We start from the raw sequence: 24,995 nt of genomic DNA on the forward strand, positions 1-24,995 counted from the left end.
TTCTGATTCTGATACTCCGAGACACAGTCTGTTTACGTAGGTGCTTGATGTTTGATCAAGCAATGTATGTCTTTGTCCATTTTATTGCCATTTTTGACATCATGGCCGGGGGACTACAGGTAAAAAAATAGCCTCTTCGGCTAATTCTGGCTTTTTTTCTCATGTTTATTCATATGTTTAATGAAATCGCATTGTCCCCTTTTGAAATAAACTAATTCATTCATTCATTTCGGGACTTTTGTGGTCACCGATCAGCTGTTTTCTTCCGGTAAAATGGATGAAAGCAGAAAAGTGTGGACGTCGAAGCTGTCCGAGCTGGGGCTTCCCATGGCTCGCAGAGGAATATTAACGTTTTGGCCAAAACAAGCTAACGGCTAACAGGGTTCATCACACATTGAGACGATAAAAACACTTCCACTCTGTGGTAGCTTCCACCTCCGTGTCGTCTTCCTCTTCTTCTTCTTTGGTGATTTGCTTCTGAGGCTGGCGCTGAAGGCGCACGTCACGGCGATTCTTGCATCACGCCGTCACTGTGGTCCGTTACCGCCAAAACCAAGAGTTCCAGCTGAATTAACCTGAAAACTGTGTTCTTTGGATTGAAAGCGTGTCTTTTTCGACCGCAATATCAATGATGACGATAAAGACGTCTCGCAGTTGAACCCGGCGTTAGACTTTTGCTGGTTGAGTCTGCAGGAAACTCATCGATCCAAACTTTTAGGTTTGTCTCAAAAACAGTCTCGGCTGACACGACCAGCAGCTTCTGACTGGCTGACAAAGAACCGGCGACCGTCACATCCCTCCAGATGCTCTGTAATTAAAAATCTAGAGTTACCTATAATATCTCCACCCCAGCGCACTCCTGTGACCTGGAACCGCAGCTGAAGATGCTCGCTGAGGCCTATCTCTTTAATAATGGGTGTGGACGCTGAGCGAGGTGCAGATGGCAGACCTGAGACCGAGCAGATCGGGTCCGGCAGATAAAACCCGGGAAGCGATTGTTTCGCGACCCCTCGCTCGGGGAATCGATTTTACAAAGAGAAGCGGGATGGCGTGTTTTTTTTTTTTTTTTTTCGCGGGGCATTTGGATGGCGCGTGTCTTGTGCTAAAGCATGACAAGTTAATTGTTCTGGAAGAAACACGTTTACGCATACCGCCACTTTCCCTCAAGCCCACGGTTTTGGATATGTCTTTGCATAGGAACGTTTGGGTTCAGAATAACAAAATTGTTATTTTAACGTAATTGGAGAGTCGTTTTGAAAGGCGTTCACAATGGCGGACGTGGGCGTTGAGCTGAACGTCATGGTGTCCTTGACGGTAACAGGGCAAACCGAACATTTGGCTAAATTCAAGGTATTCATGCTCAAATCTCCGTACATTTATGTGGCTCGGTGAGCGTTATCGGCTAATTGTGCATACACTTACATAGTGCGGGTGTTTTGGTTATGATTTTTAACCTGAAGATGAACAGAAACGCACCAGCTTCCCTGGGGAACGACCCCCCCGTTGGGTTTTCCGTTCATTTCAATCATGGATTTGTCATTTATTTGTATTTATGTAGCGTGGCGTTGTGGTCGGTGCTTCCACCTCACTGGTCCCTGGTCGGATTCCCACCGGGGGCCTTCCTGTGTGGAGTCTCCATGTTCTCCGTGTCTGCGTGGGGCTCCTCGGGGTTCTCAGGTTTCCTCTCACAGTCCAAACACATGCAGGAGGTTTACTAGAGACCCTGAATTGTATGTGAATGAAAGGATAAATGGTTATATGTCTCTATATGTGACCCTATATGTGAATCAGCTGGGAATAAGGTCGAGATCATGAATTGATTAATTATTTAATTAAAAAAAAAAAAAAAAAAAGTATATTCACTTTTTTTTTGATGCATTGCTATGTAAACCTGAAAAATAAAAATAAAAATAAAAATAAAAATAAAAATAAAAATAAAAATAAAAATAAAAATAAAAATAAAAATAAAAATAAAAATAAAAATAAAAATAAAAATAAAAATGTAGGAGTCAGTTAGGCTGCTTATATAGGACCAAAAAGTCCAGATGACCCAATTTTTGATGTTTTCCTTCCATGTGGCACGGATTAGATATGTATCATGAAAGTGTCAGTGGGAAAAAGCATATTGGATCAGATATCCTCAGCTCTGTCGCCAGAAGGATCATTACGTGGAAATAAACCTGATCTGGATCAGGTACCTGACAGCGCGTCAGCGTTCCCCCCTTCCCGCCGCCGCACCCGTCCATGATAGTATTTACCGACGTAATAGATGTCAATGCATGAGGTTTTAAAATGACTGAAAAGTATCAATCGTGAAATCATGAAATTCCCTTTCTCGCCGGCGCTGTTGACTTTAACAGTCAAGTCTGAACAGACGAGTCAGCAATTAGCGCGGACGTAGCCGGGCTGACATCCACGTCTGGGTTTCGCGACGGGCCCGCAGGCCAAGAAGCAGGGGCTGCAGAGCGCAGAGGGACGACGGAGAAAAGACGGACGCGGGCGGCGGACGGATGAGGTCTGCTTAACTGATCCCGCCAGAAATTCCAGATTTTGTTTAGCGAGGCGCTATGAAGCAGCGTGATAGCCAAAGGAAACCTAGTCACCATCGTCACTGCCGGACTCTCTCTCTCTGTCTTTCTCTCTCTCGCCAATTCACCACATTCTTGCTGTCTGAGGAGAAACTGCAGCCAGACAGCAGCCGCCCGGGCAGCCTTCTCCGTCCATTACGCTGTCGTACGGTTTGCATAACCTCCGCTGAAGGATGGCTATTTTACGTTTGTCTCGCCGATCGCTGCTGATCCTCTTGCGAAGCGTCATTTGAGGAACGCCGTAAAGACTTTTTTTTTTTTTTTTAAATGCCGAATCCGGGCTGGGGGTCGACTATTTGGAGGGGTAAGGGAAGGGGTCACCTGGGCAGTGAAGGATGATTGACAGGGAGCCCCTGAAAACAGCAAATTGAGATAGATTGTAATACATTGGTTTTGTGGATCCCTTCAGTTTGTACAAGGTGAAGAGGAGTTAAAACGGTTAAAAAGGAGAATTAAAGCCAATAAACTTGGTTTCAACTTTGTGTGGTAGAGCGCGCGTCCCTCTGATCAGAAGGTTAGCGCCTAGCATGTGTGCCCATTAGCGCCCGTTAGCGCCTAGCATGTGTGTGTGGGAGATCCAGTGTAAAGCATTGAAAGCTGCTTTGAAAGAAGTGGACAATCCATCTATCCATACATACATACATACATGAAATTACAAATTGAATTAATAAACTTACTTATTTTAAGTTTTATTTAATCCATCCATCCATCCATCCATCCATCCATCCATCCATCCATCCATCCATCCATCCATCCATCCATCCATCCATCCATCCATCGAACCATTTACAAATTAAATTAACAAAATGATTTATTTGATTTCTACATCATCCATCCATCCATCCATCCATCCATCCATCCATCCATCCATCCATCCATCCATCCATCCATCCATCATTCATCTGTCCATCCGTCTGACCGTACATCCGTCCATTTACAAATAAAATTAACAACACTATTTATTATATTACTACATAATGGATCCATCCATCCATCCATCCATCCATCCATCCATCCATCCATCCATCCATCCATCCATCCATCCATCCATCCATCCAGCCGCCCGTCCATCTGTCTGTTCATCCATCCATCCATTTACAATTAAAATCAATAAAATTGTTTATTAAATTTCTACATCATCCATCCATCCATCATCCATCCATCCATCCATCCATCCATCCATCCATCCATCCATCCATCCATCCATCCATCCATCCATCCGTCCATCATCCAACCATCTGTCCATCCATCCATTAAATAAAATCAATAAAAATATTTATTAAATTTCTACTTAATATATGCATCAATCCGTCCGACAGCCCATCCTTCCATCCATCCATCCAGCCATACTTTTCGTTCACAGCGCTCAGTGTCAGTGTTGTGTGTGGGGTGGAGCTCCGCTGTGCATGAGTGTGACGCAGAGTGCACGGCGGCCTCCATCGCTGCCAATCGCTGACTGAGTCAGAGACGACTGACATCAGTAACGCTGCAGAAATGGATTCAGTCCCATCAGGGGAAGTGCGAGTGACGTAAATGGTGAAAACCACAGCCTGTTGATTTTAACAAACACCTCTCGCTTGCCAGCGACCTCTCGCTATTTTTGTTTGTTTTCGTGCTATTTCTGCCGATACATTGGCGGTATAACATCTACTCATTCGTTTGTTATCCATACAGCTGTATCCACACACACACACACACACACACACATATGCTCATATATAATTATAATTTCTTATCAGTGTTTACAAAGGTGTCTGCGGAGGTTCTCAGTCATCCAGGTCATGATGATTTTTTCTTTGAAATCTTCTCATCTGGACTTTTTTCAAGTGCAGTTGCCACGGATAGATGGATTAAATAAACCTAAAATAAATACGTTTATTAATTCAGTTTGTAAATCGGTGGATGTATGGAGATATGAAAGGATGTATGAATTATTTAGAAATTAAATAAATTGTTGTATTAATTTTATTTGTACATGGAAGGATGATGGATGGATTAAATAAAAGTTAAATAAATTGGTTTATCAATTCAATTTGTGAATTGGTGAATGTATGGATGGATGAATTATGTGGAAATTAAATAAATAGTTTTTTTCATTTTATTTGTAAATGGAAGGATGATGGATGGATGCAATAAAACTTAAAATAAATTAATTTATTAATTCAATTTGTAAATTGGTGGATGTATGGAGATGTGTATGGATGGATAAATTATGTAGAAATCAAATAAATAATTGTATTAATTTTATTTGTAAAATGTAGAATGATGGATGGATGGATTAAATAAAACTTAAAATAAATTAATTTATTGATTCAGTTTATAAATTGGTGGATGTATGGAGATATGTGTAGATTGATGAATTATGTAGAAATTAAATAAATAGTTGAATTTCTTCAATTCCAGTTGCTTAGACAAGAAAATTTCAACCATAATATATTAAGATCTGAACCAAATGGTGGTTAAAAAATTCCAAATATTTCATGCAGGTGCAAGACGGCAACAGAAATCTTCTTTTGAATATTGGAAAGGGCTCTACGTTTACATCCATCAGCATCTGGCGAGAAATTTAAAACTTGCAATAATAAAAAAAAAAAAAAAAAAAAAAAAAAAAAAAAAAAGAGCGTCCAGTATTCGACACACCGATAGGTTTTGGTTTTTCTCAGAGTCCAGCGGACAGGAAACGCCGGCCATCATTGTCGGGATAATTTGGCTCAATTACGATCCTCGCCAACCAATCTGATTCACTTAAGGCCAACAGAGAGCAGGGCCTCAGTCGTCATCTGCTTTGTCCGACATCCACGCCGCCCCGGCCACCGCCGCCCCGCCACCGCCGCCCCCTCTCCTTTGCCTCAGTAAGCACTTAGATTCAATTTGTCAGCCGCTCTCATTAAACATGCAGAATGGAGAGGCCCTTCACCCTCCGTTTGAGCGAGTCCGCTAACCAGGTCAGAGTTCATTCGAGGACGACTCGTTTGCTCCCGTTCGCGGACGAGAGCGCCGCCGAGTTGTGCGCGTTTGTGCGACGCCGAGATGTTTACTTTTATATGTATACTTTTATCTGGCAAGAATTGACCGGCCACGTGATCGGAAATCACTAACGTAAGTGATGCAGCATTAGCAATTAGCAACAGAAAAAAAATTATTTATCCCCAAGGGGCAATATATAATATTTACTTATTTTTATGATATTCATTTGTTATTATTATATCATTTATTATTATTTATGGTAATATTTCCTCATGTTAGAATGAGCCAATGTTGTCATGGCAACCACTTGGGAAGTTAAAATGTCCCATATAAAACAACGAGAAGGATATTTATTGCCTCTGTTCGCACTGGAAAAGACTATTTTACAAGGATTTGAAGATTAACCGGAGTGACTACAGGACTGTCTCAGAAAATTAGAATATTGTGATAAGGTTCTTTATCTTCTGTAATGCAATTAAAAAAAATACTTTTTCATGATATTCTAATATTTTGAGTTAGGATTTTTGAGTTTTCTTAAGATGTAAGCCATAATCACCAATATTAGAATAGTAAAAGACTTGCAATATTTCAGTTGATTTGTAATGAATCCAGAATGTATGACATTTTTGTTTTCGTAATTGCATTACAGAGGATAAAGAACTTTATCGCAATATTCTAATTTTCTTATACAGTCCTGTATAATCTTTTGTCAAATAAAAATAAAAACAAAAAAAAGTCCCTTGAGGGTTTTCACTGTGCAGATGAGGTGATGGAGAGATGCCATCAGATGCTAAAGCTAATCACTCGCGTGTCTCTTTCTTTCTTTCTTTCTTTCTTTCTTTCTTTCTTTCTTTCTTTCTTTCTTTCTTCCTGTCTTTCTTTCTTTCCCTTTCACCACCAGGACACAAGCAATGCTAAGGCAGACCTTATTTAGGCTTCATAATGCTCAACATTAAACCACACATGCACGGCGCCTGCTGTTCACCCTTTCCTTTCCAGGATCATCCTGTCAGATTAGCGCATGCATAGCCAAACGGAGCAAATTCTCCGTCCACGATGTTTTTCATCAAAAATGTCTTGTTATCGTCCGAAACCGAACCGGTACGAGAACGCTTGCCTCTCCTCTTGTGGATGTATTGGTTAACCACCATAGCAAAGTAGAGCACGCGGGAGGAAGGATGTTTATTTGTTTACATACTCAACATCAGTGTAAATGCGCCCTTTATCGTCTCTCAGGTCTGATTTTTAGCATTTTTTGGACCCAGTAGTGAACCAACCGCTCCATGCAGGCCCTTAAAACAGACGAGTCCAGGGGTCGGCAACCCATTGCTCTTTCATCTTTACACTGCGGCACCGAGTGGCTTGAGAAAATAAATTATAAATATTGAATTGAAGTGTATTTCATTTGTGTTAATTCCTTTTTTTTAGCTTTTAGTTCTAAGTTGGAAGATTATTGTGATCTTGAAATATCAAATAAAATTATATTTATTATTTTTCGCCGCTCAAAATATAACGTCACACTCGCGGAAGCCGGTATACCCGCCAGCCGGTAAAGTCACGATTTGCAGATGCTGTGCGCAAAAGTTCAGGGGCAGAAGTCCCATAAACCAGGTAAAATAAATATTTATGAAGATATTTTGCAAATATTTATTTTTTATTGTTTACTGACATAGTGATTTTTTCCCGATTTATTTTTAAAATTCAGGTCAAGGCTCCGCTACACGCTCTGAAAGCCCAAAGCCCAAAATGAGTTCATTACATAAATAAAATTTAATTTTCTCCGTAATAGTTTGTGAATTTTAGAAGCAACACACCACACACTTGTTTATACAAAGTGTAAAGGTAATAAATTGCAATATATACAGCGATACCTTTATTTTAGACGTCAAAAAGTAATTGCGGCTCCCGGTGTTTTCTTTTCCGAGGAATCCGGGTCCAAATGGCTCTTTGGGTGTTGCGGGTTGCCGACCTCTGGACTCGTCACCTGTAGAAGGTGGAACCAGAGAGTCTCCTGGCCACCGAAGTCCAAATTCTACCGGTGCAATTGTGACGTCCAACGGCTTCTTGATACGCCGGCATTGGTCGATGAAGACGAAACAGCGCTATTGTGCGAAACCCTTACCAAACGTTGCGCAGCAGAGTCACACCAGAGCCACGTGTGCACAATGACAATACACATTACACGCCAGTAAATTATGGCGTGTGAAAATGCTGAGTGGCTATCGACTTTGGAAAACCACTAGCCACAGTGGCTGGTTTGGGGGGGGCGAGGGGGGTAAATAAATAAACGTCGAGCCTCTGGCTGCAACGCATGTGCTTGGCAGCCATCGCTCCGTCGGCGTCCAGATGTTGCTTGGCCGACGCGCAGCAAACTTGTCAAATGAAAACTCGTGACGTTTTAATGGCAATCACTCTCTTTGTGCTCAAGTGCAACTATGCAGATGTGAGTGTGCACAGCACACACACACACACACACACACACACACACTGATGACGGGGATCTGCCAGCAAAGCCGCATTCGCCAGTAAGTAATTGTTTCCATGTAGCTCTTTAAGATGCATTAGTCGACAGTTTATTCTGAGAAGAAACTCTCGTTGCGAAGGGATTTTACACCGAATAAAACTTCCAATGCGACTCAAATGCTAAAAGGGCTTCATCAGAACCAAGTGTTCTCGCACCCGGTTGGAGTTTCCGTACTCCTGCGTGGTATTTTAAGCCATCCAAGTAGCCTTGACATCTGGCTAGCGTTCTTGGGTCCTGCCCATGGAAAGGACTTGGAAGGGCTGCAGTGAGTGGCAGCGAAAAAGAAGGGTGGAGTGGGAAAACTGAGGAGGAGGAGGAGGAGGAGGAGGAGGAGGGATGCTCAGGAGGGACTGTTTGCTTTGTCATCCAACTCCTCAGCGCACTTAGTCAGGCCGGTGACGTTCTCCTTGTGCTGGCCCCCGAAAGATGCTTGTAAAATTGTCCAGTCATCCAGAGTTTCTCTGTTAATTGGGGACATTTGGTTACGGCGGGTTCCTGGACGCCCCCGCGAGGCGATCTCTGCAAAGAGAAGCTTCCACAAACTATCCCCTGCGTCCTTTTTGGTCCTTTTCTATGAGTTTTATTATATAAATCACCTGACATGATCTGGACATACAGCGGACCCTCGCTTCATTCACGGTTCGGCTCTCGCGCCCTCGATACGGATTTTTTGGAATTTTGACTCGATTTGTCATTCTTTTTTTTTTTTTTTTTTTTTTTTGCAGTGTTTGAATTTTTTTTTTTTTTTTTTTTTTTTATGAAATAGCCATAATCAAGTCTAAGAAGACAGTGAAAAACATAGGAAAATTTAACTGAAATTCATTTTATGAAATAAATAAAATACAAGAACACGAACTCCCGCTCCTACCCTTGCACAGATCTCATACGGAAGCGACAGGAAGAGGAAGAAATCTAAGAGACTGCTCAAACCACTTGCATTGGCGCAAAATATGTTACAAGATCGGGACGACGATATGGTTCGGTTTTGTATCTTAATCAACGGGGCCGTGGCAGTTTATAAAACCATTTTTAACAAGAAAAACAAGCAGAGGCAGAAACTGCCTGTGACGATGTTTCTGAATAAAAAACCTCCCGTAAAGTATCCGCCTGCGCCCTCAGCAGAAGATCCACAAGAATTGGAAGATACTGAACCACCCGACGAACCCCCATCAAAAGAGTTGTAAAGCTCTCATTTGTTCTGCGGCGATTACCATCAAAATGATCGCGTGTTTACTTCGCAGAAATGCGCTTTTGTGTGTCCACTGTGAGGACACACCTGTGAGGCGGAGCCGTTCGCCGCTTTGCAGAGAACGCAGAGCGAGTTTTATGACCGCCGGTTTAACAAGTCGAGGGTGTGGTTTCGGGAGCCGGTCGGTTTTAACGTCCTCCCGGGGTTGATTTGCCGCAACTTGAAGAATCGTGTCCATTTAAAACGGACAGCGGCTACGGTACGTCCGAGCCGGCCAGACCTCTGGTTATATTGATAGAACAAGACCAGGGCGGTGACTCGAGCCTCGACGTGAAATCCTAAAAAAGAACGTCGGCGGGTTTCGGGAAGGGAAATACAAACACTTGTCGCTCGGGTGTCAAACGGCGGCAAACGATCGTGGAATACAATCCCGTTTCTTTCGATGTTTCGCAATGAACCCATCCCAACCGGCTGCATGAAACTCCTCTTTCCTATCAAATGACGGTGTTAAAATGTCCAACGTGGGTTCCCGGGGCCCCGATGGCGGTTTCCTTGGAAACCACGGGAGATTCCGGCCGGTTCCGGCGTTGGACAGTGGGTGTTCCAGCTGTAAACCACTTGGAGATCAGTGACCCGTTCCAGGTCACAGGTTAATGTGGTGCCCGAGGCCATACAAGACACGGTCCTAAATATAGATCTTTATACGGGGTCAAGACTGCCATTGGATCCCCAGGACGGGGAAGGGGAGGCGGCACAGACATTTAGGAGACTCGGTTTGTTAATATCTAACATTTCGTCACGTTGTGATTTCAAAATCGGAATTTCTACCCTTTATCCTTAAAACATGTAGATTCATGCGGCCTGCGTCGTTAGCATGACGGCCAAAAACGGCGCTTGCCGTTTGCTACATTTTCTCATGAGCACAGCGGCGCTGCATTAACTGGACCGCCTCAAAATCGCCGGGCTGATCAGGCCTTCCTGTTCCCCCCTCGGAGAGCGTGCACGGCTCAGTGCAAAGCAAGCACCGAGATGCTACGCGTTGGTATTGCTTCACGTCCTGCAGTCAGCCAACTGTGTTGAGACAGATTGCGCCTTTGCCTCGCCCTGACACCTTTCGCAGTCTGCATCTTGCCAAGCTGCCCTTCGTGGACGCGAAGGGAAATGAGCTGCTTTGTGCGACTTTCTCCTCGCCGCGTCGAGCGTTGCTCTTAATCATGTTTCCGGGTGAGGCCGGCCCAGCAGTTGAGCGGCGGTTGCACGAGTGTGATGTGAATAAGACCACACAAGCGTAGTGTGTGTGTGTGAAACCGGTCGCTATCTCATCTGGCCCGACTGAATCTGCATTTCTGAACACGGAAGACATGCGGTTATTTCTTCGGCCAGGAAATGGCTTGATGGTTTGGTTGAAACCACAGGAGAAGACTCGAGTTAAACCAGCGTGACTTCACTCTGGGTTTTTTGCGACCAGTATCGCTGTCGCGAGTGTGTCGCGGTCTGTTTTGGGGCCCTTGACATTTGGGCTATTTTGAACAAGAGGAAGTCTTATTTGCATGAAGGAGGACTCTTCTTCTTCCTCTTTGGTGAAAACAGCGGGGTTTTGTACCATCTACACCACACGCTGTCTTCGGGGAATACTGAACATGCCGCGTGACCGCCACCATCCGGCTCATCCGCTGGTCCACCTGCTGCCCTCAGGTAGAAGGCACAGTTCCATAGAGACCCGAACAAAGACTCTGTACCCTCAGGCCATGGCACTGCTAGAGTCAAGATAAGGAGTGCTGACAAATGCTCAAACCGCTTCAAACCGCTTAGATGTTTACACTGGAGTTACTTATGGGGGTTTTCTGGGGTTATTAGCGGGGATTGTTGGGGTCAAAGCACCGGTGGCACTTTGTTGTATCATAACGTAGCGCTTTAATTCAGGAAGCTAACTACGGAGTGTTGTTGCTCCATACATCATTTTGTCACCTTCTGGACAATGACGATGAAATTTGAATCTTCAAGGGGAGCCATGGCGACTCGACATCTTCTGACTATCCCTTTTCTCTACCTTCCTCCAGACCTCCTGTCTGGCATTTCCAACCTCAGCATCGCTCTCCCCAGACCTTCACTGTACCTCTTCTGTCCACATCCAAACTCCAGAACATCTTACTTGTGCCGTCCCTCTGATGGACTCAGATGGATACAGTACCGTATTTTCCTTAGATGAAGAAATGCAGCCTGAGCGGGCCACCGGCCGGCGTCTCCCTGAGCCGGTCGCGAGCCCGGATAATTGCAAAGGGTTGCGTCAGGAAGGGCATCCGGCGTAAAACTTTGGCCAAAACCAAACATACGAATCAAACTTAACAATCTCATGAGGCCCGGGAAAACAACGACGAACAATGACAATGACCAAAAGACGGGAGGCAGAGTCGGAGGTCGCAGAGATGAAGATGTTGAGGTTCTCACTCTTTGGGAGTGACCAGGATGGACAAGATCAGGAATGAGTCCATCGGAGGGACGGCACTTGTTAGATGTTTTGGAGAAAAGGTCAGGCTGAGATGGTCGGGTCATGGACAGAGGAGGGAGAGTGAATATATTGGTAGACGTATTTTGGAATTAGAGGCCTGGAGGAAGACCAAAGAGAAGATTGATGGACCTCGTAAGAGAGGATATGAAGTTAGTTGGTGTGAGAAAGGAGAATACAAAGAATAGAGTTCAATGGAGAAGGTGGATTCGCTGTGGCGACCCCCGAGGATTCTCCTTAGCTGAAGCAGACGAGTTGTAGTCTAGAAGAGGCCGGGATTTAGGAAATGAACACGCTCCGTTGAGAATGAACTGAATCAAATGTGATTCTGGGATAATCTGAGATTCCTTCAGCCAGGCGGCAACGTGTCATGTGTATATAAGCAGAGCCAGAAATAGAGCCTCTGCGAGTCTCCTCCTTCCTGGCCTTCGTCAGTAGACTATCCCGCGGCGGTGATGTCACCTCGTCTTTCTCACACCGAGCTGAGGGATTCAGTACCAGCGCGGGGCGACCGCAGTCTGACCAGCTTCCTGTCAGCCCATTCCAGGCAAACACGGAGACTGCTAGCAAACACGGCGCTTCCACCTGCTAGCGCCGCCAGGTCACGGGGGCCAAAGAAAGCTAGGGGGGGGGAAAGGGCCGGGTTCCAAGGCAGGGGGAGGTAGAAGAGAGTCATCCAACACAAACGCTTACTCAGTAACAAGTAAACGCCGCGTCGTCTGTTTTTGCGTAATATCGTTTTAATCGTCGGAAATGCTCCCGTGGCGCTGGACGCTACGCTCATCCCCGTCGGGGGTGTCACTAGTATTTGGCTCGAAGTGGATGTATTTCCCGTCGGTCTCCGGTTGTCAGGAACCTTAATTGGGGAAGTGTGACCACCGAGGTGAATTTATCTTATGCGTGTGCATGCTGCCGGCCGGGCCGCGGTGTTTACGCTGGGCTAATTGGCGGACAGGTGCTGTTTTGCTTAACCTTCTCCGCCGTCATTCAGAACCCGACTAACCAGACCCGGCTTCACCCCTCCCTCGGCTTTAGCCCTAATCAACACATGGGTATTAGCCGCCGGTTTGTCGAGAAAACCTGTCAAAATATCCCGCTCCCATTTCTGTTCATCAGCGGCGGCGAGACCGCTACAGTAATTTCCAAAAATCTGTCCAAATTGCTTAAGTCTTAAATTATCGGTAATTGACCCCCGCGTTAGGTTACCGGCGGTAGCCTCCAATCATGCGGTGGGAGGTAGAAAGGCCCTACTCACTTCCAGCTGGTTAATGGCGTCCGAGCCGCGCGCTCAACCGACAACACGCCGTTTCCCGAAAGTTACCGCCGATGAATATCAAATCGAGAACAGGTTTATTTAACTAAACGGCACTTACGTGCGGCAATCGCGTTCAATAACAACGAATTACATCGCTTTCAACACAACACGGTATCGTCGCGTCCCATCCCAGTTCGAAAATGTGACCCGAGAACGACAAATTGTGACGCGATGGAAAAATGTACCGTAATTTACGGACTATTGAGCGCACCTCAATATAAGCCGCACCGGCTAGCCGATCGCTATCTCGGGCTTCCTCCCGCGCACTAAAACCGTCAAAGTCGTCTTCTTCGGTGTCGGAGTCGAACGGACTCAGAATTTCTCGGTCATTTCATCGGTCCGATGTGACGAGGACAAACGTTTTAGCGGCGTGCAGCTCGTCAGCGTCCCCCATCAAAAATATTAGCCGCATCGTTGTTTACGTAAAAAAAAGTCGCGGCTTATCGTCCGCATATTACGGTAAACGTCTTCACTCGGTTCATTTCCACGTTGAAGAATGCGAGAACCTTTATTTTGAAGCAATTATTTGGCGGCTTGTCTTTCCCATGAAGAAAAAGCATAAAGGGAGGAGGCATATCTTTAAAAATAACCTGTTTTAATGACTAATGATGTTGGGTTTCAAGAGACATATACATTCATGTATATACACTGCTCAAAAAAATAAAGGGAACACTTAAAAAACACATCCTAGATCTAAATGAATGAAATATTCTTATGAAATACTTTGCTCTTTACACAGTTGAATGTGCTGACAACAAAATCACACAAAAATGATCAATGGAAATCAATTGTATCAACCCACGGAGGTCTGGATTAGGAATCACACTCAAAATTAAAGTGTAAAAACAAACTCCAGGCTGATCCAACTTTGATGTAATGTCCTTAAAACAAGTCAAAATGAATCTGTGTTGCTTCCCGAGTGGACACTATGATTTCACACAAGTGTGATTGACTTGGAGTTACATTGTGTTGTTCAAGTGTTCCCTTTATGTTTTTTGAGCAGTATATATATATATATATATAAATGTGTATATAATTATTATATGAATCAAAGATTCACTCTTTCCATAATTCTCCCCAAACAGTTGCGACACAGTGTCGGTATTATCTCCTTTGCACCTAACTCACCTGTAACCCGAACTCTGTAAATAGTAATGATAACAGGCTTCTCTGCATGGGGTCACGCCGCATTTGGGGTCAGAGCGAAACAGACGCTCTCTTTGTGCTTTGCCAATGAAGTTTAGGACGAGGGCTAATCAGGGCGGGGGGGTGGACGGGGGCGCGAAAGCATACACCGCTCCAAATCAGCTCCAGTCCGGGCCGGCTGAATTTATCTCAAACGTATTAACTTCGCCGGGGGGTCAAATTGAAACCAGCTCAGGTGCTCATTCTCCAGAGGTGGCGAGTGTGAGACGTGACATTGTAATTTGGGGTTTTTTTTTGGGGGGGGGGGGCGGGGGGTTCGGGGGCGACTGCCCGAGAAAGTCTCGAATATGCGAATCGTCTCGCATCCTCTCCTGTGTGCGGCGGAGGCGACAGATGGCCGGCCCCGGAAAATCCTTATAAACTTTCTTTTGTGATGGTGATCTTATATACGAGTAATAAATAACGTGTGTGTGTGTGTGTGTGTGTGTTTGTGCGCGAGCACGTCTGCACCCGTGCTTATTCCTCCCTCCTTCCTGGGCTTTGTTGGGCCAGGTGTGCTTTTCTCAGCGCAGCGCCCGGGGAGCCGTGAGAAAGCAGTCGCCGGACCTCCTCTCCCCTTCCTCTATCTGATTTATTTGGCCTCTATGGCATTTTAGCAAACAAAAGTACCACTTAATATTGATCTGGATCTCGCCCACCCCCTTCGCCACCGGCGGCACCATCACGCCGCCCCCTCCGCCCGCCCCCCGCTTCGCCCCTTTTGTTTCGCTCAGGTCTGGGATGGCTGCTTTAAATCAGGCTCTCCTGACGTTTACTTAATGTCTAATTAGCCATGGGTGGGCACGGCCTTTGATTATAGGAAGTGCCTGGGGGTGGAGCCGCGAAGACGGCTGAATTTTGACAAAACAGCCCGCGCTGATCAATCATTGCCTGACACATTGTTTTGTCCTTAATTTCAGAGCGCCCGGTTCGGGGATGCGTCCCCTTCGGTCGGCCCGATCTCAATTCAAATCACGCGATTTTCCCTTCCCCGCGGCCGACGTGCCACTTTGCTCGGGCCGTCACGCGCGTCCGCGGATCCCCTTACGTCGTCTCCGGGGTTTGCCGCATCCACCTGGACCGCGACGCGTGGCGCAAGTGGATCTCCGTTAGTTTCTGGAAGCGAGAGGCATTCATCCTTCAAAGGGTCCCCGTCCGCCCCCAAACACTGGCCAGATGGCCGGGAAGTTTACTTTATTTTAATCTGGTAATTCCGGCCTCTCTTCCTCCCTCCCAAACCCCCCTCCTCCTCCTCTCCGGCAAACCTTCCGCGTCCTCCCTCGACCTCCGACCTTCCGCGAGGGATGGACGCGTGAGAATGACGCAAGCTAAAGCGGGCAAAACATGCGCGGCAGGAACGCACGCGTTTTTTAGCTTTTTATCCGCTTTTCCATCTCAGCGTCCCCTTCGGACCGAGACCTCACACTGACAGAGTGATGTCCCTTATTAGGGTCCCGCTCAGGACGCGGGTCAGAGGTCAACCAGCAGGCCGCAGGACATCAGGCTGTCATTAAGGCTAATTGTTGACTTGTGATCATCCCAGGAAAAAAAAAAAAAAAAAGAGCAATCCTCGGGATTTCATGCATTCCTTCTTTTTTTGTTTCCCAACGAGCCATCTAATCATTTTAACAGAAATGAGTCTGACATCACCGCTGTGAGCCGCGACCCCCCCCCCCCCCCCCCCCATCTATCCCGCTGCTTCCTGTGTCACTTCAATACCCTCCACCTCAGCAGTCGCTCTTTTAAGCCTCTCCTGAAAAGGGAGCAGTCCACCTCTGTGTGGCCACCTGAGAAGGAAACTGAATCTAAATCCCTGACAATGGGCCGGGGTGCTGGGGGAATAGGCCAAAACGGCCATTTAGCAGGTGCACCTTGGTAGCCTCCGCGCGGTTCCCACACATATCACCGAGACCGGCGGCCTACCCCAGAGAGAACCCCCGATTCAGCGTCCGAGATCAAGTAGCGATCAATTAATGGGAGAACAAGGCGTCCGCTGGGGGGGCGGGGGGGGACGTCCAGCGTCCCACCCTCTTTGCTTTGACTCACAGAAGTGCCCATTTGCAACCCTATCTGTCCGGCTGCTCCATGTCAATGCGTGGGGCGGACGGGGGGGTGGGGAGATATTATCGGGGTGACTGTGAGAACCGACAGCGGCGTTTTTTTTTTTTTTTTTTTGTTTGTTTGCATGAGCGAAGACCCGTCGGCGGCGCCGGGATGAGGTCACCCGGCCGAGGTGATGTCCGTCAGGGATCCGGGAACGGGCCCGCGCTCCGCCAGGGTGATTAATATTTGACACAAAAAGCGCCGCCCGCTGTTTTAGCTCGTACCTGCATTCCTCTGCTATCGGCTCAGAGGAAAAAACATGTTTGCTCTCGACCGACGCGGCGGCATCGATCGGCGAGCGCGGCTTCTGCTAATTACATTCTTCCTTCCGAGCAAACACGCCGATAAAGTTTTTTTTTCCTCTCATGCAGCGGCGCAAAGCTCGGCAGCCGTTAAATCATCTCCGCTCGCCTCACACGTAGCCCCGAATTCCAGATTTCTCTCCGTTTCGCAGTTCCCCCTGCCCGCTAAAGCCACGGTTTGTGTCCATATTGCGGGTTTCCTTTTTTTTTTTTAAAGGCTGGGAATGCGGTAAAAGGGTATTCATGGTTTTTTCCTGCACAGACGGCTCCCTGGTGGCCGTTCAGCCACCTCTAAAGGCCCCAGTGGTGAATAAAGCCGTAAGTTACGAACTGCCTTGTATAATTTCACACCCTGCGTGCGTGCATGTGTGTGTGTGTGTGTGTAACCTCACCGCTAAACTGTTCTCTGCAGGTTATCTTTTTTACGACATCGCGTACAACCCCATTGATTCGGATGTATGTCCTGTGAAATGTATTTTGCACCTTTTTTTTTTTTTTTTAAAAGAATACGGCCTCTGCCAAGCTCCTAATTAATTTAATTTCCTTAAAACAACAAGTGATTTTTGCCGTCGGCGCCAAGCTGAGGAGCCCATTCAACCGTTTACCGCCATTTTTTTTTTTCCACCGCAGGTAAACTGGAGACTGTGACGGAGGGAGAACCTGCGCCTCCCGGAATCGCCCATTCCCCTCGAATCACGGCTCGTTCCGTCGCCTCCACGAGTCTCACAGGTACGGAGGAGACGTCCAGATATCGCGACGTCAAGCCGGTGAATCTTTCCAGCCGACACGTAGCGTCCAAAACGGCGTTAATCTCGTTCGCACGCATCATTCCCTAACGCCGTTGTCTACTTTCATCCTCGTCGGTGTCCCTCCACTCGCACCATGTTTAATTTTGACATTGTTATTGTCACTCTGTTTTTGTTCGTATCCTTGTTGTCATCGTATCTTATGCGGTTAGTGACGTCTCGGGTTTTAGAACGGGTGAATGGAGGAAGCGTGGTAGCAGGCGAGGTCGCTAAAGAAAGATAGTTAGCTTTTGGATCAGCTATGTAGCATGGAGGAGCTACATGGGGGGTGTTTCCAGGATTTCCCTGTCAAGCCTTCTTGAGGTGTCCTGGGCCGAACTCGATGAAACACCAATGATGGAAGATGCCCGCTTGAAAACCCCGATGATATATATGCTTCAGGTTGTCGCTGGCTAATGTGGGGAAGTGTTGTCTGGCCGGTGGGGTGGTAGCCTGTTGCTAACTAGCTTGTTGTTTGTTTTAGATAGCCTCCCTACAACCTGGATTGGGCTTCTAGACATGTTTTTACCCACGATTCGGATACAAGGCACAGTAACACCTTTTCCTGTGCATTAATGAACTTATCTTATCTGATATGTCCATATTTTACATGCTAATGACGGGGTGAATGGTTGTGAACGGTCGTAACGGTTGCGTGTCCGGCTCCGGTCTGCTCATGAACAGCGTGATCCCTCAAATAAGGTGTTTACAAATATCACAATGTGAATCATGTCCCCGCGTTCTCCCGACAGCCTTAATTAATCTTATCTTATCTGCCCTGTTAATGCTAACACGCTAACGTCTCGTCCATCGAGCTCTAATGTCGTACGACTTCTTTGTTTCCCGCAAAATCCACGGCGTGCGCATTCACCGGAGGGACCCCACCCACCCGGCACACACCCGTGGTATTAATCCACGGGTAGATCTGTATATTCATACGCTTAATATATTTAGCTTTCTTGTTTTTCTTTGGGGAGCAAACCCGATTTCTCAGTTCATTTGAATTTATAAGAGTCCAGCAAATGGAATATACATATATGTGCTTTTCTGGAAAGGCCAGTTTTATGGCAACAAAAACAGAATCTGTGGTCTCAACAGTCCAGGTTTGATGCAAACGCCTGTGGAACCTTTTATGCAACCTGGCGTCCAGGAGACTTATAAAAATATTTTGCTTTCCACCCTTTTGAGCCGTTTAGCCCTTGCTAAAGGAAAAGCGCTAGCTCTAGAAAACCACACAGAAGAACAAGAAATCCACAGGGTCAAATGTCCTGAGCGGGCCGCTTGCCAGCTCCGCTCCACAAGCAGGATGCTAACGCACAGACCGGCTCCAGCTCCCGGTCCTGCAGAAACATATGAAAACAGAAACAAATCCCACCACGGGGGCTACCACTAGTGGTCCATGAGAATATAAGAGGCTGTTTTAGTGCAGGAACACCATAGATCGCCCAAGAAGATTAGCCTCGGTGCTACAGGGCCTCAAGTAAATCTCCTTCTAATTGGCAGGGGAATTTGATTTGACTCATGCACTGTGAGAGGCCAGAGCTCATTATTGCTGCCCTGTTAATGCATAAACAGAGGTCTCAGCAGGTCCCCGCTAAGTGGTACCAGTGATCAGATAGCGGCCCGGCGGTCCGACGGGCTGACCTTACAGAAGTAAATTGTTCTTACCTCAACGTCTGATAACACGTGCGTTATGGCCGCTTTTGTGTCGCAGGAACTCAAATAAAACTTCAAAATTACAAACCTCATTTCGTGGCGGGTGATGTTGGGATGATGAGCTATCCGTTCGGGAATATCCATAATGATACTGATGACGGCAGATATTATTGTTATTGTTGCTGTCGCCGATATTGTGACGATTAAGACTGGGGTGTCCGACGCGTTTTCACCGAGCGCCACATCAGCATCATTGCCTTCAAAGGGCCACATGTAACGCTAACAGTATACATGTAACCGAATGTAACCAAAGGTAATGTAAAATAAATGTAACTACTCCTTGATGTTAAATAACTTATTCGAATCCAAAATGTTACATATGCATTTGCGTAAATGTAAAAAAAAACAATGTTTACCAGTTGCTCTGTTGCTAGGCTAGCTTTCACTGCTGCAGTGTTTTTGGATGCGGCTTTCGTGAACACATTTTGCTGCCATCGTAGTTTGGCTTTTCATTCTTGGACAAGTTGTTGTTTTTCTGGAAGGCTAACTTTGGCATACTTGGCTGCGTGTTTGGTGTCGATATGCCGAAAACCAACACTGCCTCATAACACAAAAGACATAGCGTATTTTTCTCCTTAAAGCGCAAACATGTATCCGCCCCGCTCCTCTTTCTTGAAACAGCCTTCCATCTGCATCAACTTTTCTCCTCCTGGACATTTAGGGTTTGTATTTCTCAATTCCGCAAAATGGCATTGATGTGGATTCACTGCAAGCTAATGGCGGGACGCCGTCACTTTGCGCGTAACACGAATTGTGAGAAATGTAGTTTATAGTCAATGCATACGTTTGACTTGTTTATGTTAAGAAAATCAGTCCTTTTTAAGACTTTCTCGCGGGCCACATTTGGCCCACGGGCCTTGAGTTTGACACGCAAAGTCATGCTTCACTCAAACATTAATATCAGTGGATGTGGATATCAGGATTTCCCGTTTATCTGCCTCCAGGTTACATACATGCACCTTGTAAAAAAAACAAAAAAGGAGATTTTTTGTGTCTCTGTGTGTGTCTTCAAAAGAAACAGTTTTGAATTTCCGGCAATGCAAGGGACTTGTCGTCCGTGCACACAGACAATGCGAGACCTCCCCAGGCTCTTTAGCGGTTGTCGGTGGGGGGGCGGCCGTCAGCTGCCGCGGACAAAACCGGACCCTCGGTGCTTTCGGCGTCATTATGGGTCCCGTCGGAGGACAAGAGTTAAGACTTGTTGCTAATTCGACAAAAGTCAAGCCAATAAATAGCGCGACCCGGCGGGGTCGAGCCCTCTGGTCAGTCGCCACCATGCTGGGCTTGCCCGCAGGTATAAGCGAGGCTCGCGGGGAAAAGACGCGGGTCGCCATGCAGCGGAGCCAACCACCCGCCCGCGCACTCAGCGGGACCAAAGAGATGAGGGCACAATAATCCAGGATCCATTAAAGTGTGACCGATGCCATTCTTTTGGGGTCTTATGACTGGATATCTGGCTGGCGGCGGCCTGGAGATAGCTGGCTTATGCGGGGACGGGGAGGGGCGGCGGGGGCAGACAGACCCTCTTCTAGATCCCGGCCCTCAGACGCTGACCTCACGCTGGAATCCACTTCTGCCGGCAAATTAATTTTCCCCCCTTCGCTAATGGGTGATCTCAGTGTATACCAATAACATATTTAATATGACAGCCTGTCGGGACGCCGAGTGAAAGTCAAATTCGGGGGGCCGAGACAAATATCAACACGCCCTGCCGCCGGCTGTCATGGGTTTATTTTGCGTGCGCGTTTTTTTTTAACACGACATTTCATCCGCGAGGGTCGGAAAGCGGAGGGACACCGACGGCCGTGACCTCGCGAGCCGAGGCGAGCAAAGAATACGCAAACTCCCCGGGAGTGATTTAAAGCAAGTAATTGTGTGTGTGTGTGTGTGTGTGAGTGAGGGAAAAGGTTCGCACGTGACGTTCCCATTGTTTCCCAGAGAGCCAATCTATTTTGGAAAAAAAAAAAAAATGTAAACAAACACACATTTGCTGGGGTTGTTTGCTCGTGATATGAGCGGCTCGTGATTAAATCACGGAGGCGGCGGTGGGTGGTTCGCGCCCTATCTTTCATCGCCGGCCAATATAAGGGGTCTGACTCCAGATTTGGCCCCGAGATGACGGGGTCGGGGTGGGAGTTGGGGGACGGGAACAGGGGACAAGGGCTTTACCGACCACAAAAAAAATCACACTGATCTTTTCTGCTAATGGAGGCTCGGGGTATTTAGCATAAATGAAAAAAAATCCCTTCGGTTTAATTTGATCGCTTTATTTATCCCCGAAGGGCCATTAAAAGCACTGGTTAAAGTTAAAACACTAAGTTCTACACGAACACACACGGACGTCACCGTTTGACATCATTAGATGCAAGTTCATTTATAATATAATATATTTTTTGCACTACCCCACCACCAATATTTATATTTATATTTATATTTATATTTATATTTATATATATTTTTTTTATATTCAAATTTCACTTTTATATTTATTATCTTTTATTGAATTTTATTTTATTTATTATTTTTTCATTATTTATCATTCTTTTTTTTTCTCCTGCCGTTGAGGGATTATTTCTATAGCCATTCCCTGTACAAATGCAATTTCTTGCATTTCTTTATTTTGTGCTCTATTTTTAATATTGTACACAGTCTTTGTTTACTTGTTATTTATGCATATCTGAAAAGTTGCTTCAGTTATTATCGATTGCACATGTTCTGGGATTTTTCCTGTTGCGGGATCAATAAAGTCTGTCTTATCTCATCTTATCATAAATGAGAAACAAGATGTCACAGCGAAGTCTATAACGGTATGATTATTATTAGTATGTATCGGACGGCAATGTAAGGATTTCATCGCGCAGGGAAACACTTTTCCGTACTGTACACACGACAGCAAACACTGAATCTTAAGGCCGGTGTGTCGTCGGGGGTGAAGTTCATCCTCCCCGTCTTTAATTCCTGGAGCGTCTCTGCTGCTCTCCAGCAGGACTCGGGATCCGGGAGGGGAAGGATTTGTCCGAGCAGCTGCACGGCCTCATCCTCGTAAGCCCCGATAAGGGCTTTTCTCTCGCCGAAATCCTGTTTACCTCGGCTGATCATTTCAAGCCCCCGGAGGAAGCCGGGGGTTGGAGGGGCGACGGAGGGGGGACGGAGGGGGGACGGAGGGGGGACGGAGGGGGGACGGTGGGGGACGGGGACATGCCCTTTCCCCGGACGGTCAGTTGAAATGTCACTGGAATGGTTAATGCCCTCCTCCCACCCGCCGTGTCTCTGCAGGAGTCCATTGCTCCGGACTATCAAACCGGCCGTTGAGCCTCGGGGCCACTAGTTCCCCGGAGGAGGGTTATGATCCCTTTCTTTTTAACACCGGCTTTACGACCCGCCGGTCCAAAATCACGCAAAAGTCGTCAGAATGTTCTACATCCGGATCCAGATGTAGAACTCGGGGGCGGGACGAGAGATACTTCCGCGATCCCGGCGGGGGCGGGACCAGCGGTCCGATCTCATCATTAGCCGCCGACCCCCCGCGACCCCCAGACTCGAGGAGAGCCGGTCGTAACCTAGGAAACCGACGCAATGATGAGAACCCGAGCGGAGCCCGGTCTGAGGGCCGGAGCCGCCGGTGTAGATAATGCTAATGAACAGTCATGCGGTGAAACAAAATGGCTTAATTGTACTGGATTCATCCAGCGCTGAGCCACAAAGGCCGGCGGGAGGTCAGGCTTCCACATGTAGATTATTGTAATCCTCCGATAATTACCCGGGCCACATCTTCTCATGGGAGCGGCGGGCCACATGAGACGCTGAATTTGTTGCGCCGGCCCGCCAATGACGAACCGCCGCCGCCGCTAAAAAAACCTCGCTAACCCCCCACCCCCTCCCATCCGAACAAAACGCATTACATGCATATGCATTTGGCCCATAGAGAGGCCGGCGGGCCGGGGGCGAACTGTGAAAATCAACGTTAAAGGAGCTGAAAGCGTCGACCGCCCCGCAAGACCTCGGCGCATCTCGGAAAAATGGCGTCCGTAGCGTGTTTTTATAACGCTCGCCCGTACCACAATGGCCCTCACATTAGCCCCTTTCAGCGTCTCGAAAATGTAACACTTCTATTCTCCGTCTGAAGCCACAGAAAGCTCTTCTTGGCCAGACTGGCCCTTTCTGGCTTTTGACAGGAAGCTCATGATTTTAAATGTACTGCTCATGCATAATGAATGAGACTGCACAGGATGTGAAGGCCGTGCATCCAGGGAGCACCTGGGCCAAACAAAGATGCCCTTTTCTGCCATGGGATTTGTGCCCTGGTACCCGCTGTCACCAGCGCCCGGCTCACACCCAGCTGCGAACCATTCAAGGCTCGCCACGCGCATTCATCTCGTCAAAGTTGACTCCAAAAAGTGACACTGTCCTCTCCGGCATAAAGACCTCTTTATTGGTTTATTAATGATGGGCTGAAAAGCGCCGCGCGAATGTTTGGGGAACAAGTTTGTTTCTGTGGCCGGGCATCGCTTTGTTTTAATCCGCGGCGGTCCGGCTGGAGGGGCGCGATCCGCCCGCCTCGCTCGAGCCGACCCCGACGCCGCCGCCGCCGCCGCCGCCGCTCAATATCTCCGGGTTTGAGAAACCTAATCTGATTGTGTTTGTTTCCGTCTTTGGTTCAATTCAAGCCGCCGAATAGCCGGCGAGTCTGGAGCAAAGATAATGAGAAACTCGTTAATATTCCGGGAAGCTCGCAACCTCTGGTGACAAGCGATAATCAAAATGGATCTTGGATGTGACCCCTGCACATGACACAATCTTGTCTGGCCGTTCTATAGACAATGCCAATGAAACTGAAAGGAATAATTAGCATTGTCCTAGCTTTCGTTTAGCGCCGGTCCAAACAGATGATAAATGATGAATATATGCATCCCTTGAGACAAAAAAAAAAAAAAATGTCTTAGTCGCTACAAACAACCCCACACAACAACACTTTAGCTGTGAGCATGTGTGTGTGTGTGTGTGTGTGTGTGCAGACCTCGGCGTCTTGGCATAGAATGACCCAGTGGCATTGTTGCAGTGTTTGCAGCCTCAAGCATGGCAAGATTTATGCTGATGGGGGTGTGTTGGAATCCAGGCTCTCTCCTCCAGCCCAGCTGCATGGAGGACAAAACCAAAAGGCCCAGCTGCAGATTTTAACATGGCCGGTCTCTCTTTCTCTCTTTCTCCCTCCCTCTCTCTCTCTCTCTCTCTCTCTCTCTTGCTTGTGCCCTCATCCCACAACTCTGTCACATGCCCATAGGGCTTTTGTGCCGGACTCCGTTGTTATGGTAATGACGGAGCCCACAAGGGGAGAGGAAAAAGGGGGGGGGGGAGATGTTAAAAGTTGATTGCGGACAAAATTCAAAGAGAGAAAACCAATAGGGAGAAAAGGGGGGACATAATATAAAAGAATTCTTAATTAATTATTGAGTTCCGTTCAAGACGTCAAGTCCGTGTTGCCAAACAAAAAGCACTCTACGGCTCACACACACGCACACACGCACACACACACACACAGGCACGCTACACAAACAAGCCCTCTGTCGTTGTTAGACGTTGACTGTAAATCCAGACGGACTAAACACTCATAAGCTTTGTGTAAACAGCGATCGAAAAAAAAAAAAAAACAACAACAAGTCGGTTGAAACCGAAAGCAAACCGCGAGAAACTTACGAGGGATGTTCTTTTTCATTCGGCCGTGGGATCGGCCTTTTCCAAGGAAAACGCTGGTCGGTTTCTGAAAAAAAAAGAAATAAAAACGGCGGTGAAATGTGGCGACGGAGAGGCGAAAAGT

General features: G+C 46.9%; 1 long non-coding RNA gene across 1 annotated transcript in view; it reads left to right on the forward strand.

The window, feature by feature from the left end:
• Positions 1 to 24,995, forward strand: part of LOC147217168 (uncharacterized) — a 174,849-nt gene that overhangs the window by 71,499 nt on the left and 78,355 nt on the right. Inside the window, exon 3 of the long non-coding RNA XR_015109003.1 lies at positions 17,310 to 17,408. This is a non-coding gene — a long non-coding RNA (uncharacterized LOC147217168). The remainder of the gene's footprint in view (positions 1 to 17,309; positions 17,409 to 24,995) is intronic.

The sequence above is a fragment of the Fistularia commersonii genome, chromosome 28, assembly GCF_037954325.1.
Source record: "Fistularia commersonii isolate RoL2024-O1a breed Wild chromosome 28, RoL_Fcom_v1.0, whole genome shotgun sequence".
Classification (NCBI taxonomy): Eukaryota; Metazoa; Chordata; class Actinopteri; order Syngnathiformes; family Fistulariidae; genus Fistularia; species Fistularia commersonii.